Raw genomic sequence first — 16,043 nt, 5'->3', positions numbered from 1 at the left:
AGAGCAGCTGTGGCTGCCCCTGGATCCCTGGCAGTGCCCAAGGCCAGGTTGGAGCAGCCTGGGACAGTGGGAGGTGTCCCTGCCATGGCTGGGGGCAGAACTGGATGAGATTTAAGGTTCTTCCCAACCCAAACCACTCTGGGATTCCAAAATTCTTTGAGCTTGGGGAAACCAGACCTGGCTGATCCCACTGTTTGTGTCCATCCAACAAAGGGAGCAAAACCTCACAGCCACAGGAGCCTTGTCCTGTGGTGAGATTACCAGGAAGTCAGGAAAAGGGACAAAGATGGGTAAACATCTTTTGCACGTTGCAAAACCAGAATTAACCATTTTTTATCACTAAATGTATCTGAATATCAGTTACTTCAGGCATAATTTTAGTAGATGTCCCTTAAATCTCAAGAGTGTGAGGGGAGATACTCCTTCCATTCCAGTGAAATGAGTTTGAGAGAGGATTCGATCCCAAAATTTATTTGTTTAATTTAATAATGAAATAAATTATTAAATTAATTATTAAATTAAATTAACTAAATTAATTATTAAATTAAATACATAATTAAGTTATTTAATCCAGCAGAAAATTTGACCCCCCAGGCATCAAATTTGACCCTAACCCTTAACCCTGACTTCTCTGGGTGCTGCTGGTTTATTTTCTGTGGCATTGCTTGTCTGTGATAGAATTTATTTTTGCTTATTTATTTGAGTCACTGCCTCGCGGCACACCTGACGTGGGTTTGTCTGAACTTTTGTGGAAGTTGGAGACATCTCCCCTGCAAACAAGAGAATTTAATTCGTGTATTTTCCGAACATCCCCGTTTACAGGCCTGCAGAGAGCTCATTAAATCGTCCCCATCTCAGCTGAGCTGACACCCGAGGACACAAAAACTCACACATTTGTTCATGCTGCCAGGGTTTTGCTTTACAGAAACGCTTTTCCCGGGAAGCGGCGATCCCTGGGAAACACCCGAGCACAATTTAACCCCTTGATGATCCGCTGACCCACAGGAAAACAAACAAACATCCCGCTACGGAATGCGCGGCTTTCCACAACTTTTTCCTCCTTGTTTTTGCATTTCACCTGGATTCCCCGGGCGAGCAAAGTGCGCGGTGCCACCACCAAGCGGCTTTTGCGGCTCTCACGGATGTTTTGAACCCTCAAGAGGAATTTTTCCAGCCGCTTTCCCACCCGCGCCTGCTCCAGCCCGCGTACCGTGGGATGCTCCCGCTGCACAAAGCCGGGTCCGGAGTTATCCCGGCCTCGATCCCGGGGAAAAGCTGGGATGGGGAATCGCGGGCTGCCGATGCCATCTAGTGGCGCCGAGCCCTGCCACAAATCCCCCAAAAATGGAATTTCCCAGGCGTATTTCCAACCTGGAATGGACCGGGAGGGTCCCTAAAGCTCCTCACTACCCCAGCTTGCTCCAAGCCCTGTCCAGCCTTAAAACTTCCTCCAGCTTCACTCTTGTGACCTCCTAAAAGAGAACAAACCCAAATTATAAGTACTGCCTTTCAGAAATATCTAAGCCCACCTGAAATAACTTTTATGTCATCACTTTTATAGAATAAAATAACTGTCAGGCATAACAGAATTCCATTTTTCACCTCCCCTGTTTCCTGGGCTGCCAGGCTTAGAGAACATCTGGGATAAAAGTAAATTAGTATAAAATTTGTGTTGTTTTGTATACAAATATTCTAAAGTTCTCTACATTGTCTTTCTATTTCCTGGTTTGTTTTTTTTTTTTCCTATTTTACCTCAGGGAATATTTAAAACTTCCAATGTTCAAACCCGTCGGTATGAAGCGTCTTCAGTTTGTGGAATTCTTGGTTGCAACATCTGCTCTTTACCGGGGAAAAAAAGCAATTAAATAATACCTTGTTAATTGTATGAAAAAGTTTAAATTGATTATATGCAAATACAATTAATTTTAGGAACATGTGGCCCCCAAAAATAGCAGGACTCTCCCACAAGTCAATTCATGTAAAGCACATCAGTGGTGGGGGTTTGTGCGCCTGTAGAGCAGGAAACTTTGTGGGTGTGTGAGGACAGAATGGAGAAACTGATTTCTTCTTCATAATTATTAAAACCACCACATTTGTCTCAAATTTCACCAAATTCCCGTCCATTTCTCATGGTATCCTGCAGCAGTTTCCCTGCAGGGAGGGAAGTGCTCGAGGAGCATCCCCTGATCCCCCCTAAAATCCCAGCATCGATTTGGGAGCGCTGGAATTTCCCACCCATTCTTCATAGGTTATTAATTCCTGCAAAATGCACTTCGAAAGGAAGGGCAGAGCAGGGAATGTCTCCTCAAGGACCTGCTGGGGTCTGAAGTCCGTGTGAGAGTTTCTCTGGGATTTATTCCCGGATTTCCTGTGCTGGCACAGGGACAAGCCCCATTTGTCTCTCCATGGATCACAGGAGGACGCAGGCTGGGATCCTGGGAGCTGCATATCTGCTCAGCCAGGGATGCCAGCTTGGCCAACTTGATTTCCACCCAAACGTCATCGAAACACCGAGAAACCTGCTGGTGGTGGTGTTAGAGACACAATAGCACCCTCCCTCCTGCAGCTGGTGCTCGAGGACTGCCAGGATTCCCAAATCCCACTGCAAGCGTCCCTGGCTCTCCGTCCTTTTCCTGAAGGACCACAGGGATCACCTGGACCTCTGCTCCCTGGGCTGCTGCCATCATTTGCAATCCCCCTCTGCCCGCCTGGAGGAGAAGATGACGCCGGGTGAGTGCTGGAGACTCTCTGTTCTCTTTTTGGGAGCGGTAAAATGGGAGAGAGTTTCATTTCCTGCCCTGTTACCCTGGTTTTCTGAGTTTCTTTATTAGCCTTTTGATTTTCATAAATGGAGTCAGATCTTTTAGTTACTGTAGAATATTACAGCAGTTTTTCTACCTTTTCCCACAGATGTAATATTAACAAATCCTTTGTTTTTCATTCTCTGTCCTTTGTTTGCCTATTTCTAACCTGAAAGCAATTGTAACTGACAATTGGTCTGGCCACTGAGGCTGAGGGGTGGAAACCCCAAAAAGCCAATCTTCTGCTGGACCCACAAATGTATAAAAGTAAAAATAAACAAAGGGGTCTCTTCTCTCCGCTCTTTCAGCTGGGAGCTGGATCAGAGGAACCTCTGCGAAAATCTCTTGTCTGTATGTGATTGCTTTGTGTGTCTCGGTGACACTGTCCATTTGTGGTTCTTCGGGGTCCACCTCTGTGCAGCTGTATTTGAATTTACAACCTCTGGCAGTTGTTTCACGCCCAAACCAAGCGGTTTGACCCAGCCTGGGTCATGTTTCGTGAGGATTTTACTGATCAGCTCAGATCTTCCCTCAAAACCTCCTTGGCAGTGTTGGTACTCTCAGGCACTCGCCTTTAACACCTCATTTGACTCTGCCTTGGCGAGCCTGAACTCCCCATAAACTCTGTCCTTTCTAACCATTCTAGGATTCTGTGATTTTTCAAGAGGTCTAAAAATAACAAATCAACGGCTGAAAGCAAACCTGGTTTCACTGAGAACAAATATTGCCAGTATTGGTCAGCTCCTGGCCTCTGGCTTCTGGCTGCTTTGCATTTAACCCAGGAAAATTGGGATTTGTTTCAGCGCAGAACTGCAAAGGTAAACCACCCCAAAAAACCCCAACCCAATAAAATTTTGCCATAATATTTTCCACCTTTTAAACAGCTATTTCTGCCCGTTCAGAGGATCTGAAATTAAAATGAATAATATATAAGAAATAATCTGGAATTATGTATGGCACAGAGACGGATCCACAGAAAAAAAGTTCTAGAAAAGAGAGGTTTGCAGCCAAATTTTCAATTTCCCGTCCTGTTGATTTGTTCCTCATATATTAGCAGTACAAATCACACTCAAGATTCAGGCCCTCAAGTCAGTTTTTTAACAGTACATCACAGAATATCCTAACCCTGAATTTCCTAATAACTCCAAAGGGGCATTTTCTTTCCATTTTTTTTTTAACACACTTTTCCCGCCGCAATTAGAAACTACAAATTACAACCCCAAAGTAAATAACAAGTCGTCCCAGGGGAATGTTGATTTGATGCATTTGTTGTGATACCAACACATAAATATATAAAATATGCCAATACATAAATATCACTGTAAATATCCCAGTGATAAAAAATGAAGTTGAAATCACATTCATGGTTCAGCAAACTTCACTTTGAGGAAGATATCTGCTTTATGGAATGTCAGATTTATTTATTCTTGGTCGCATTTTGCTGTATCCTGAGTAACTGCTAGGAAGCTACAAGATTTTTTGTGGAAGATTTGTTTTTTACAGAAAAGGCGTGAAGGATTTTACCTCAGAGGAAAATACTTGTGTGACAGGAGCAGGACGTTCCTGATGTCACGCAAAGCCCAAACTCTCCCTCCCAAACTCCCCGAATATTTTAATTTGTTTTTTTTTAATTTAATTTTTCCATCCAGAGCACCCCAGTGACAAATCCCAGCTCTTTTCTGTACACAGAATTGCTGCTGCTGCCCCAGGGGTGGGGTGGGGTTGGACACCTCCAGAGGAACATCCCAGGCTTGGGTGACCCTGTCCTGCTGGCAGCTCTTGCTCCATGAGCTTGGAGCAGCCCCTAAAATCCAGCTCAGAGTCACAGTTCCCACGTCCCATTTATTTTAAGGGATCCGGTTCAGCCAATTAAACCCATTTTTTTTCCTTCAGAACCCCTCTGTGGAGAGCGTGGCATTAACTCACCTCGTGGGATTAATTGCCTGGAAAGTCACTGCCAGACCTTGGGCACAGTGATATTAATTACTGTAATAGATATCAGAATTGTTCAACACCATTTCTGACATTTATTTGGGGGAAAAAAAAAAAACAACCCTCTCAGAATTAAAGGAATCAAACCACCCCCAGGCTGTTTAATTATTTTATTGCCCTGCCATGGTTGGGTGAGGCCTCAGCTTTGTTTTTCTCCTCGCACTAAACCATGTCAGGAGTGTGGCTCAGTGACCCACACAAATCAGAGAGATAAAAGGAATTATTCACTGGATAATTCCTAGTCCCAAATTTTCTACAAGCCACTTTGTGGTTTTTTTTTTTTTTTTTTTTTTTTTTTTTTTTTTTTTTTTGTTTGGTTTTTTTTTTTTTTTATTTTTATTTTTTTCTTCTTTTTCTTTATTGGTCTGTTTTAAGTTTGTCCTCACGAGACACAATTAATTTGCAGCAGGGACTCAGAAAGTTGGAATTTAGGAGGGCAGAAGTGCTCGTCATGAATATGGGATATTTGGTGAGCAGCTCCCTTCCTCTAATGAGAGGACTTCCAACCAGTGACAAAAAAAATCAGAGAGCAAAATTATCTTCAGCCTGGTTTTACTGATTCAAGTGAGGCTGCAGCAGGAAGGCACCAAAATGCCCCAAAATTCAGGGAAATGAGACAAATGTTGTTTCTGAGGGCGGGTTACAGGTAATTTGTTGTGAGTGAAGAAGAACATGCAGAAAAGAGCAGAAATAGACTCATGGCCCTGAAAATCAAATTATTTTGGGGTACCAGTGGCAGCCCCTGGAGGAACTGAGCTCCAAATTTTTCCACCAAATGACCAAATTAAAACCAGGCCCCTGCAGGTGAGGAGGAGGGAGCCATTCCTGGTGCCTTAAGTTTTAGCTTTGCTGTATTTCATGTTCTGTGCTGCCCAGGGGTGCAGCTCTGAGCTCACACTCAGGGTCATTCAGCTCTCTGCACACAGCAGGGACACAAAACAAATCCTTTTCCAGATGGAGACCAAGAACAACTTTCAGGCCCAAAAACACAAAGGTGGACTGAAGGGAGGAACAAGAAGGATGGGACCTCACAGCCTGGAGCTGGAATTGGACAATTAAACCCCAACATGCAAATGGACCAAAACTGATCAAAGTGTGAGACCTCGTGACCGTTTGTCCATTTTGGGTCCATTTTGTGACCATTTTGGTTCCACCTTGGGTGTACCCCTGGCCAGGCTCTCATCCTGCCCAAGGTGTACCCTAAAGGCTTTCCAATAAATCTCTGCTTTATTCTCCAGCTCTGTGCAGTCTCTGTCCCAGCTCAGCCTTCCCAAGGCATCATCCCTAACTCCCAACACTCCTCTTTCCATCCTGACATTTCCAGCCCGGTCTGGGAAGCAGCTCCCAGTTCCATGCTGGGAACACTTTGTTTCCAGTCCAGGACAGCCAGCAGCCTGGAATGACCCCGAATATCCTTCTGGAACCTTCCCCCCACACACGGAGCCACCTCCTAAGCCTGGATCCTCAGCCTCAGGTTACTGCTCCAGCCCCTCATCCATTCATTCCCGGTGTGCTGCCAGGCTGATGAAGGCGTCCTGGAAAGGATCCGTGCCCCACAGACAGAGGGACAGCCCTGGGATGATGCTGGGAAAGGTTAGGGGTTGTTTGACACCCCCAAGGAGGGAGGGATGGGCGTCCTTGGGCAGCGGGGTCCAAGGCTGCCAGAGGGAAGGCGTGGCTGGAGCTGGGGGCCACAAAAAAACTAAATTAAAAGGAGAAAATTCTTGGCTTGGTTACCTCCTCTGCCTAAAGGCTGGAGAAGGACTTCTCACCAGCTCATGGGACAAGGGGAATGGCTTTCAACTGATTTATTTTGGATTTTGGGCAGGAATTGTTCCCCAGGGGGGTGGGCAGGCCCTGGCACAGGGTGCCCAGAGCAGCTGTGGCTGCCCCTGGATCCCTGGCAGTGCCCAAGGCCAGGTTGGACAGGGTTTGGAGCCACCTGGGACAGTGGAGGTTTGCAAAACCAAACTTAAATTCTAAAAAACCCCACGCTGAATTCTCTAAAGCTTCCCTTCTCTCACACACAACACTAAACCATCAGCACACATAACAAAATCATCACCCAGGCTTCTGGCAGAGCTCAAACCCAGAGTAGCTCAACCCCAAAAAGGAAAATATTTGCACAATATGACTCAGTGCGAAGAATTTACCTTCGGTTTTAATTGCTCTGCTTGTCACCGATCAAACAATGAAATCCTGCAAGGACACACAGAGGATGTGGTTGTCTTCTCTCATGATCCAGCTCTGTTACTGCAAAATGTAGAACATTTTAAATCATCAACGATCCCTTCAAAAGAAAAAAAAAAATCATCAGCATTCCCTTCTTCTTTTTGAAAACATTTTAAATCATCACCCATCCCTTAAACGATTCCTTTTTTTTTTTTTTTTGTTTAAATATTTAAAATCATCAGCAATCCCTTCAAAACCTATTATATTTTTAACATTTTAAATCATCAATCTCTTTAAAAGTTGGGGGGATTTTTAATATTTCAAATCATCAGTAATCCCTTGGACAGTTATTCCTTTTTTTTAGAAAAACCAAGGTGATAAACCCCATAATATAGCAATCAATGCTCTCAGTAATTTTATTTTTCAGACACTCACCTGACCTTTACCTGCTCTTTCTACTGGCCTCTGACAGGAGGATGCTGTGTTCCAGCCACGGTAGGCATGGAAATTAAATTAAATAGTGGGTGGGAAAGCGAATTAGCTTTAGTGAGCTAAACAATGCGTGGAAATTGAGCTCCACACTTGCTGCAGAACCTCTCCTGTCCGATGTCCTCGGCAGCATCAGGGGGCAGGAGAGCATCTGCCACCCCTTTTCCCTCCACAAACTGAATCCTTTGATTTCTTGGTACCCACTGCTGACCCTCCTTCGCTGTCCCTCAATCCAGGCTGATTTTTCAGCCCACACAGACCATCCCCTCTCTGCCCAGCACGTTCCAGAGCGTTGTCCCAAACTCTGCCAACGAGGGAGGATTTTTCCTGCCGAGGCTTTTCCCCGTGAAGATAAAATCCTGGTTTTGTCCTTCCCTTTGATTCCCAGTGAAGGTGCCCACGGGCTTTGGCCTGGGAGTGGCACCTCCAGCTCTGCCTCCCTGCACTGCAGCCAGCCCCAAGGGATTGGGATCCTCCTGTGCCCTTATCCCGCTCCAAGGAACCCAAACCCCCCACAGCTGCTGCTGAGCACCTTGACTCTCCTCCCTGCTCATCCCTTTCACCTGCTCTGCCTGGGACAGGAGGAGCTGTGCCAGGGCAAAGAAACCCCCACATTCTTTGGGATAAGAGGGAAAAGAGGGAAGGAGCTGCTGCCCAGAGGCAGAAGATCTGTCCCAGTCGTGTGTCCCTGACTCCAGAGACACCTGGTCCACCCAGGTGGATACCTGGAGGGTGGGAGGAGATGTTTGGTGCACCCAACACCTGAGCTACGGCTTGGGGGGACAGGAGAAGGATATTAAGAAATAAATTTGCTGTGTAACAGGAGAAAAAAGTGCCAGATAGTTCAGGATGGAGGAATAGCCCTCTGCTCCTTACTGCCACTGTCATGATTTAATAAACTGTACGAAACATGGAGGGACAAAGGGAGAAAGAGCAGTTCCATGAGGGATAACCTGGCTCACAGCTTTGCCCTGGATGTGGCTCGGAGCAGCCTGGTGCATGGAAGGTGTCCCTGGTCCATGGAGGGGGTGGAACTGGGTGATCTGTAACCAGACCAGTCTGGGATTCCGGGCTGTCCAAGGTATTTGGAGCCTTCCAGCTCTTTGCCATCTGTTCCAAGACTGAGTGACCTCTACCCACAGCAATTCCAACCTGAAGGTGAGACCGTGTTGTCTCAAAGCTGCATTTGGTCTGATCTTGTCCCTTTTAGCCGCTCATGAGAATGTTCCCAGAGTGACTGGGTGTTTGCTTCCACAGGATAATCACGTTGCATAAACCTTCTGCCCATTATGGAGCTAATAAAACCAGCAGCAGCATCTATCTCGGCCCAAGGAGGCTGGGAGTTTATTAAAGTTTTAAATTATGGATGTTGCTAATGCCGGGTAGTAAGTTCAAGCAGCTCAGTGTGAGCACTGCTCGTTCTCCTATTTTTGCCTACTATTGGGTAGTTATTACTCACCTTGTCCCTTATTAATCTTCTTTGACCTTCCTCCACAAATCCTCCCTCTCATAAAATTGAGTAACTGCTGAGAATCAGAACGTGCCCACGAGGGATGAGGCACAAATCACAAATTTTGTCCACAAGTGTGGGGGGAATGGAGCTGATAAAGAAAATGCTGCTGGTGAGGCCACCCCGAGCCCTCCGAGCTGGGATGGGACCTGTCGGGCTCAGAGCTGAGGGGGAGGCCTGGAGTGGTGGAGAATTTAATTTCATCATTTTAATGGAGCTGGGAAGGGGCTGAGCCTGGAGAAAAGGAGGCTCAGGGGGAACCTTCTGTCTCTGCACAACCCCTGACAGGAGGGGACAGCCGGGGGGGGTCGGGCTGTGCTCCCAGGAACGGGGACAGGAGGAGAGGGAACGGCCTCAGCCTGGGCCAGGGAAGCCTCAGGATGGACATCAGCAGGAATTTCCCTATGGAGAGGTTGCTCAGGTCTTGGAACTGCCCAGGGAGGTTTGGATTCCCATCCCTGGAGGTGTCCAAGGAACACCTGGAGGTGGCACTCAGAGCTCCGGGCTGGGGACAAGGTGGGGATGGGGCACAGCTGGGACTCGATGATCCCAGAGGGCTTTTCCACCCGAAGTGATTCTGTGGCCTGAGATTTACTCCAGCAGAATACCGAAATGTCATTTCTCAGATTTGAATGACAATGATTTGAATATGAACAGCTCCTTATTTCCCGAACACTGCGGGAGAGGAATAAAGAGCCCTTCAGGGAGGGGACAAAACAAACCCAGAATCTTCTTTCCAAAGTCATCGTTGTGAATTCAGTGCAGGATCTCCCCCACTGGAAGCCAGCCAGCGCGTGTTTCCACAGCTTTTCCTTTTGTTTTATGGAAGACTAAAGGATCAAGGATGTGGCCACCTGCAGCAAGGACGTGAGATGGAAAAGGGCTGAGCACTTTGCTCACTCCCTGTCAGCACAAACCACCGCCCCTGTTTCACCTGGAATCCACGTGGCCACAGCAGACATTAATAGAGCTAAATCATTCCTTTTGCCTGAAAAATGCCTGTGCTGTATAAAAATTTAAATATTCATGGGATTTATAACTTATTCATATCAATCACAACACCGCCACTGGAGTGAGATAGGTGTGAAGCCTCTGCTGAGAAGTTATTTCCCCAAAGAAAGTTTAATTCTTGTCTCTTCATGATGTTTTTTTTTTCTTTTTTTTTTTTTTTTCCCTCTTATGTAAAGGATAATGAAAAAAAAAAAAAAAAAAAAAAAACAAACCCTAAACTTGGAGTTCATCATTCTATTCTGGTTGTCTGAAGAAACATTAAATAAAATCTCAGACAGCTTTAAATAAAGTGCACAGGGCATTTGAATAAATAAATAAATAGCTGAGGCATTAAGATTGAAAAATGAGCAGCTGATTAGTAAAACCTCCCAAGCAGTGAGGGTTATATTCTTACAGAAAATGCTGGAATTGGAACATGCTTGTTACAGCAGGTGGCTAAAGAGTGTTTTCCCAGCATGGGGAATAACAGCTTTTAGGGACTATTACCATTATTTCATGTGTAAGCAACGAGAAAATTAAACAGGCGCAAAACGCTCAACCCAACCCAGCAAAATCCGCTGTTTCCATCATTTCCTGTGTGAGGGGAAAAGCTCCTGGAGCGGGGGCAGTTTGTGCAGCCTCCCCCTGGTGTTCCTGCAATTCCCCTGGGAGCACAGGGACCATCCCAGCCTGGAATCCTGGGGCCTTTCAGAAGCCCAGGAATTGTCATATTTCGTATTTGGTACACCTCAGGGGGTCACAGGGGGCTGGGAGCATCAGGCACTCACCCTGTGCCTGCTTGGAACATCACTGTTCATTCCCAGAGGCTCCAGTCCAAGCAGGAGCTTCCCTGCTCCGTCCTCAGCTCAAGGCTGACAGCTCTTGGATTTGCTTTTAATTTAACACCCCCTGAGAAATTTTAATTAGTTATTCACTTCACCATCTCAGGAGGAAGAGGCTGGGGCAGGGAAAACATCGAATGTTTTAGCGACAGGACGAGGGGAAATGGTTTTAAATCAGAAGAGGGTAGATTCGGGTTGGATATAAGGAAGAAGTTGATCCCTGGAAGTGTCCAAGGCCAGGTTGGAGCAGGGCTTTGGAGCAGCCTGGGACAGGGGAAGGTGTTGGAACAAGATCATCGTTAATGTCCCTTCCATCCCAACCCATCCCATGCTGAGCCCTTTGGAACACCTCCACTTCCCATCTTATCACTCAGGAGCCTGGGGCTGGCTTTTCTCATGAGCAAACAGAGCCACCCCAGTGCTGCAGAAGCTGTTTTTAATCAAGCAGAGAGATGGAAAACTTTCCAAAAGCACTTTTGGCACTCAGGATCTGATAGAGGCAACTTGGCACCACCAGGAAAAGAGAAGGAGCGAGGTGAGTGATGGAAGGAAGGAGCTGTCCTGGGCTTCAGCTCAGTGTCCTGCTCCTCAGGTGACCTCTGCAGGAGGGTGGAGGGGACAGATGCATTGTCAGCACGGGTGCCACCTCCCTGGCCCAGATGTCAGTCATGGGACATGCTGCAGTGCAGAGCTGGAGTTCAGAGATGCCAAAATCAAGGAATTTATACTTATTTTTAATACACTGGGATAAATTTACTGCCTTAACCCATCCCCAGCCTCCTCCCCTCCCATCTCCTCAGCAAAACGAGGAGGTTCATGGCCAAGAAGTGAACTCTCAGGACAAGGGACACCAGGGTTCCATCAGCTGGATTTATGTGCCCCTGGCACAGCATGAACCAGAGGGGCATCGACATCTCTGCCTGCCCTGGGGACCTGGGAAAATCCTGGGCAGGAGTTCCAGCCAGGACACAGAGGAATGAGGAGGAATGGTTGGAGAAAACAGGAAATGGTCTGTGCTGGAGCTTCCAGCCCCTCTGGAGGTGGCTGGGAGGGTGAGGACACGGCGGTGTGGACCAGGAGCTGTTTAGACCCAACCATCGCTCTCCTGTTTTCTCTCTCACACAGAAACAATTAAAAACTTGTCTGGGATTATCCTGTGAGGTTTGTCTATTCCTGTATAGCCAGATGCTTATTTACTTTATTTATTAGCTGTGTTTACTCATCAGCTCTTCCTTCTGAGCAACCTCAAACCTCAGTTTGTTTTAGTCTTTGCACAAGCAACATCTGTCACACGCTGCTTCCTCAGCCTGCCCCTTCTCTACCTCTCAACTTGTATTTTCTGCTTTCCAAGGTCATTTTCAGGTGTATGAAAGGAGAATAAAATTAATTTCCTGTGCAGAATTCCCCCCTCCCACAAGTGGGCAAAGAAGGGAGAGAAGCAGAAAATAGATCTTGGAAAAATTTCCCAGCCACAGCCTTCACTCCAAGAAGGGTGAACATGAATGGTCCGTGGAACCAAGTGGAAATTTATGTTGGAATCTTCAACCACACTGCTGAGGTCTCTGCTGATGGTTTTAAAGAGGGGCGAGAGAAACTCAAGAGGCTTCACAAAATCTGTTTATCCCCAAAGTGCTTCTTTGGCCAACAGCAAGGGAACCTGAAGGGAAAAATAAAATAAATGAAGTTTTTTCAAGAATATTTCTGATGTGTTTGTGACCTTCCATCTGGATTACCGCAAAGTGTGGGAAGTGTAGGAGAATAGGCTGTGCCTGAAATTCCAAAATTCTGCTCAGGAGGGTTCTGGGTCAGACAGGGACACAATTCTCTCCTCAAACCCTTCTGCTGACAGAGAAGGGAGCTGCAGCGCGACATTTTCCAAAAACATCCCTTCATCCCTGCTAATCAATTCCTCTGCCTGATCTATAAGGGTCATTGTTTGATTTTGAAGTCAGAATGTAAATTAAATGTTTCAAAATGATAATTCCCAAACAGCTGCAGTTATTCCATAGGAGAAAGCCTAAGGACAGCAGCTCTGAATGGTGACATGAAGATTTTCCCTTAATTTAGGACTAACTGATGAAAAGCTCTCAATTAATACAAGCTAATTAGAACTAAGCAAGTTTCCTCTAAGTTGCTCCAATACCCATGACGTTCCTCATGGTATTTTCTGCAGGACAGCAAAATATCCATAATCACATCCCATTAAAAGGCTTTAAAGACACTCTTATCATAATTTTCCATGTGTTGCACAGGATTGTTGTGGAGATTGTTTCCAATGCCCCAATCCAGAGCAGGTCCCACCATGCTGGATGTTGCCCAAATATTTATCTCAGCTCCGAAGTGTTTCTCATAATCTCAGGCCAGCGAAGCCTGGAACAAAAAAGGGGATGAGGAGGCAATGATGGAGGGATAAGCACTTTATGGTCATGAATGATGCTCAGGAAATATAACTCATGTTCTGAAATTAATGAGATAAAGATAGGGAATGAATCCCCAGCACATCCTCGCCTATGGAATATTTTCCAGCCCATTTCTGTAATTGCAAAAGCGTTCTAGGCTCTTCAGCATCAGCGCAAACAACCTTTGGGTGTTGACCTCTCCTCAGCCTGACTTGCAAGTTTTGTGTTGGCCAAGTCCTGTGGATGTTAACGAGGCTCTCCTGCCCTCTGTGCCGCAAAAAATTCCAAGCTCGTGGGATTTTTTGCAGCCCTGCATTGTCCCAGTGACAAAGGCTCTGGTTCAGAGGCACCAATGAGGAAAAAGAAAGGAAAAGGTTTCTGTTTGTCCTGGAGTCCTGCAACAGGCAAAAGGAATAAAAACTGGTGATTCTGAACCAGCTGAAAGAGGGGGAATTTACATTTCAGGGACTCCTTCCACTATCCTGGTTTGCTCCAAGCCCTGTCCAGCCTGGCCTTGGACACTCACAGGGAAGAATTCCTTCCCAATATTCCACATAAATCTCTCTCAGTTTGAAGCTTTTACCCATCAGTCCTTTCTCACGTCATCAGTACTCGCTATAGATTTTAAAAGCTCAAAGCAGAATTTAAACAGCTTCTGATTTTCTCTCTCCAGAAAAAAATAAAAAGGACAGATAAAAATATTTTTCTCACCATTCCCCCCACCCCCCAAATATTTTTCTAAACAATTCCCAGCTTGTCACCAAAGTCACCTGGCAGACTCCTGATTGCAGAGGGGAAAACTCTGCTTTCAGAGTGTTTATAAAAGGTAATTCCCAGGGAACACTGACTTTTAAATGATGTTTAGGTTATTGAAGGTTTCCCGTGCTCAAAGTCAACAGAAGGTTAATTTTTGGGTAAGATCTAGAATAGAAAGATTCAACACTGGAGGAGATAGGTCTGGATAATAATCTGAGTACATGAGAGGAGTTCTGTGATAGGAATTACCCTGGTCATTACCACTTGTGCCAATCAGTAGTTCCACATTTGGGATAGGAACTCAGGATAGAAACTGATGGAGGTTTTGTTGAAATGTCAGTTTACTTCATTTTTATCTATTGATTCCACGTTTGTGAGCTCACTCCCTGGTTTATTTTTCTTTTATTTTCCCGTATTACTCAGATGGTGAATGCAGATGTATGTGCAGAGTTCCAGCACTGAATGTGCCCAAAAATGTTCAGGCAAAAGTCCATTTATTTCAGATTCAAGAAATAGGAGGACGTGACTTTATTAAAAAAAGGAAGATTGAAAACTCTGTGAGGTGAGACACTTTTAAATGAAAACTCGTTAAATTATTTACTGTGGTGAAATAAGTGTTTAATGGAGAAACATTTAAAATTTAATTGAGTGCTGAGATTATTGGGTGAATTATGTGAGGCGCCCACATGAGGTGCAGCTTTCTCTTGCAAGTGAAAACACTCAGAAAAACATGTTTATAAAATGATTTTGAAACAAGAAGAAGAAGAAAATAATGGAATATTTGTTGTAAAATGTTCTGCTGTGTTATTACTCACATCAGTAGAGAAAATTAAACTGAATAATTTGGGGGAGGGGGGAATGAGTGGAGCTGTGCTTAAATTTGAGGATTATGACTGAAGGTTCTGTTTGAAATTATAGATGGATAATTAAATAACGGATTTAATCTGCTATGTAATCTGAGTTTAAGTGACTAACTGAAAACTCTAAATAGAATTTGCCATGGAATCCCAAACTGGTTTGGAAGGACCTTAATGTCCATCCAGTCCTACCCCTCCCATGGGCAGGGACACCTCCCACTGTCCCAGGCTGCTCCAGCCCCAGTGTCCAACCTGGCCTTGGGCACTGCCAGGGATCCAGGGGCAGCCACAGCTGCTCTGGGCACCCTGTGCCAGGGCCTGCCCACCCTCAGGGAACAATTCCTGCCCAAAATCCCATCTAAATCACCCCACTGTCAGTTTAAAGCCATTCCCTGTGTCCTGTCCCTCCATCCCTTGTCCCCAGTCCCTCTCCAGCTCTCCTCGAGCCCCTTTAGGCCCTGGCAGGGGCTCTGAGCTCTCCTTGGAGCTTCTCCTCTCCAGGTGAGCACCCCAGCTCTCCCAGCCCCTGGTTAAAACACTTTTCTCTGCTGTTCTCCAGCCTCCGATGATTTGCCAGAACAATCTCCTCCAGTGGCTGCAGCCCCTCTTCGTCCTCCTGTCTCACCTGAAATGACTCAGGTCAACACAGAGGTGGTTTAAAACTGGAAATCCTCCACTTCCCATGGATTAATTCCTTTGCAAAACAAGGAGAATTACAAAAACTTAAATAAATAAATGTAGTCATGGACCAAAGAAAAATTTTCTGGGAAGCACCAGGTGAGTCAGACATACAAGATCCTTCCAGACGACTTCCAGTTTATTCATAGCACTTGAGAAAATATTCCTGATATTCGACCTTGCCAGACAATGTGTCAGATTGCCACTCTAACTCCTCAACCAGCAACACACGTCCTTTTCCAGCTGATCACATTTGTGTTGGTTAAAAAACCCATTAATTTTTTGGTGTTATTTTTAAATTGTAAATTTATTTTAGATTTGCTGTAGAGCTAGCATAGGGCAGTCATAATTTTTTTCTTCACAGCACATATTTAAGTAACATTTCCATCTATCTAGAGAATTTTAAAAATTGGGTAAAAAAGCCAAAAACCAAGCAGAATGATTAATAAAGACCTATTTTTTTAAAAAAAAGAAAAAGTAGTCGAGGCTCATGGTTAATATCAAACACCAGAATAAGTCCAGAGAGATGATGCTCCTTGTCCGCAGAAAACCAGGAA

General features: G+C 45.4%; 1 long non-coding RNA gene across 2 annotated transcripts; it reads right to left on the bottom strand.

The window, feature by feature from the left end:
- Positions 1-586: 586 nt before the first annotated feature.
- On the bottom strand, positions 587-7,899 carry LOC120756025 (uncharacterized). Of its 2 annotated transcripts, none has more exons than XR_005701988.1 (4): positions 7,401-7,899; positions 6,947-7,046; positions 1,753-1,839; positions 587-1,472 (listed from the first exon to the last, which is right to left on the bottom strand). It is a non-coding gene; the product is annotated as an uncharacterized LOC120756025 (long non-coding RNA). The 2 variants fall into 2 exon arrangements; XR_005701987.1 differs by having other exon boundaries at positions 1,753-1,834.
- Between the last annotated feature and the right edge of the window lie 8,144 nt (positions 7,900-16,043).

The sequence above is a fragment of the Hirundo rustica genome, chromosome 8 (genome assembly GCF_015227805.2).
Source record: "Hirundo rustica isolate bHirRus1 chromosome 8, bHirRus1.pri.v3, whole genome shotgun sequence".
Taxonomy (NCBI): Eukaryota; Metazoa; Chordata; class Aves; order Passeriformes; family Hirundinidae; genus Hirundo; species Hirundo rustica.
Note: the sequence above shows the minus strand (reverse complement) of the source record. Positions and strands in the feature narration are given on the sequence as shown.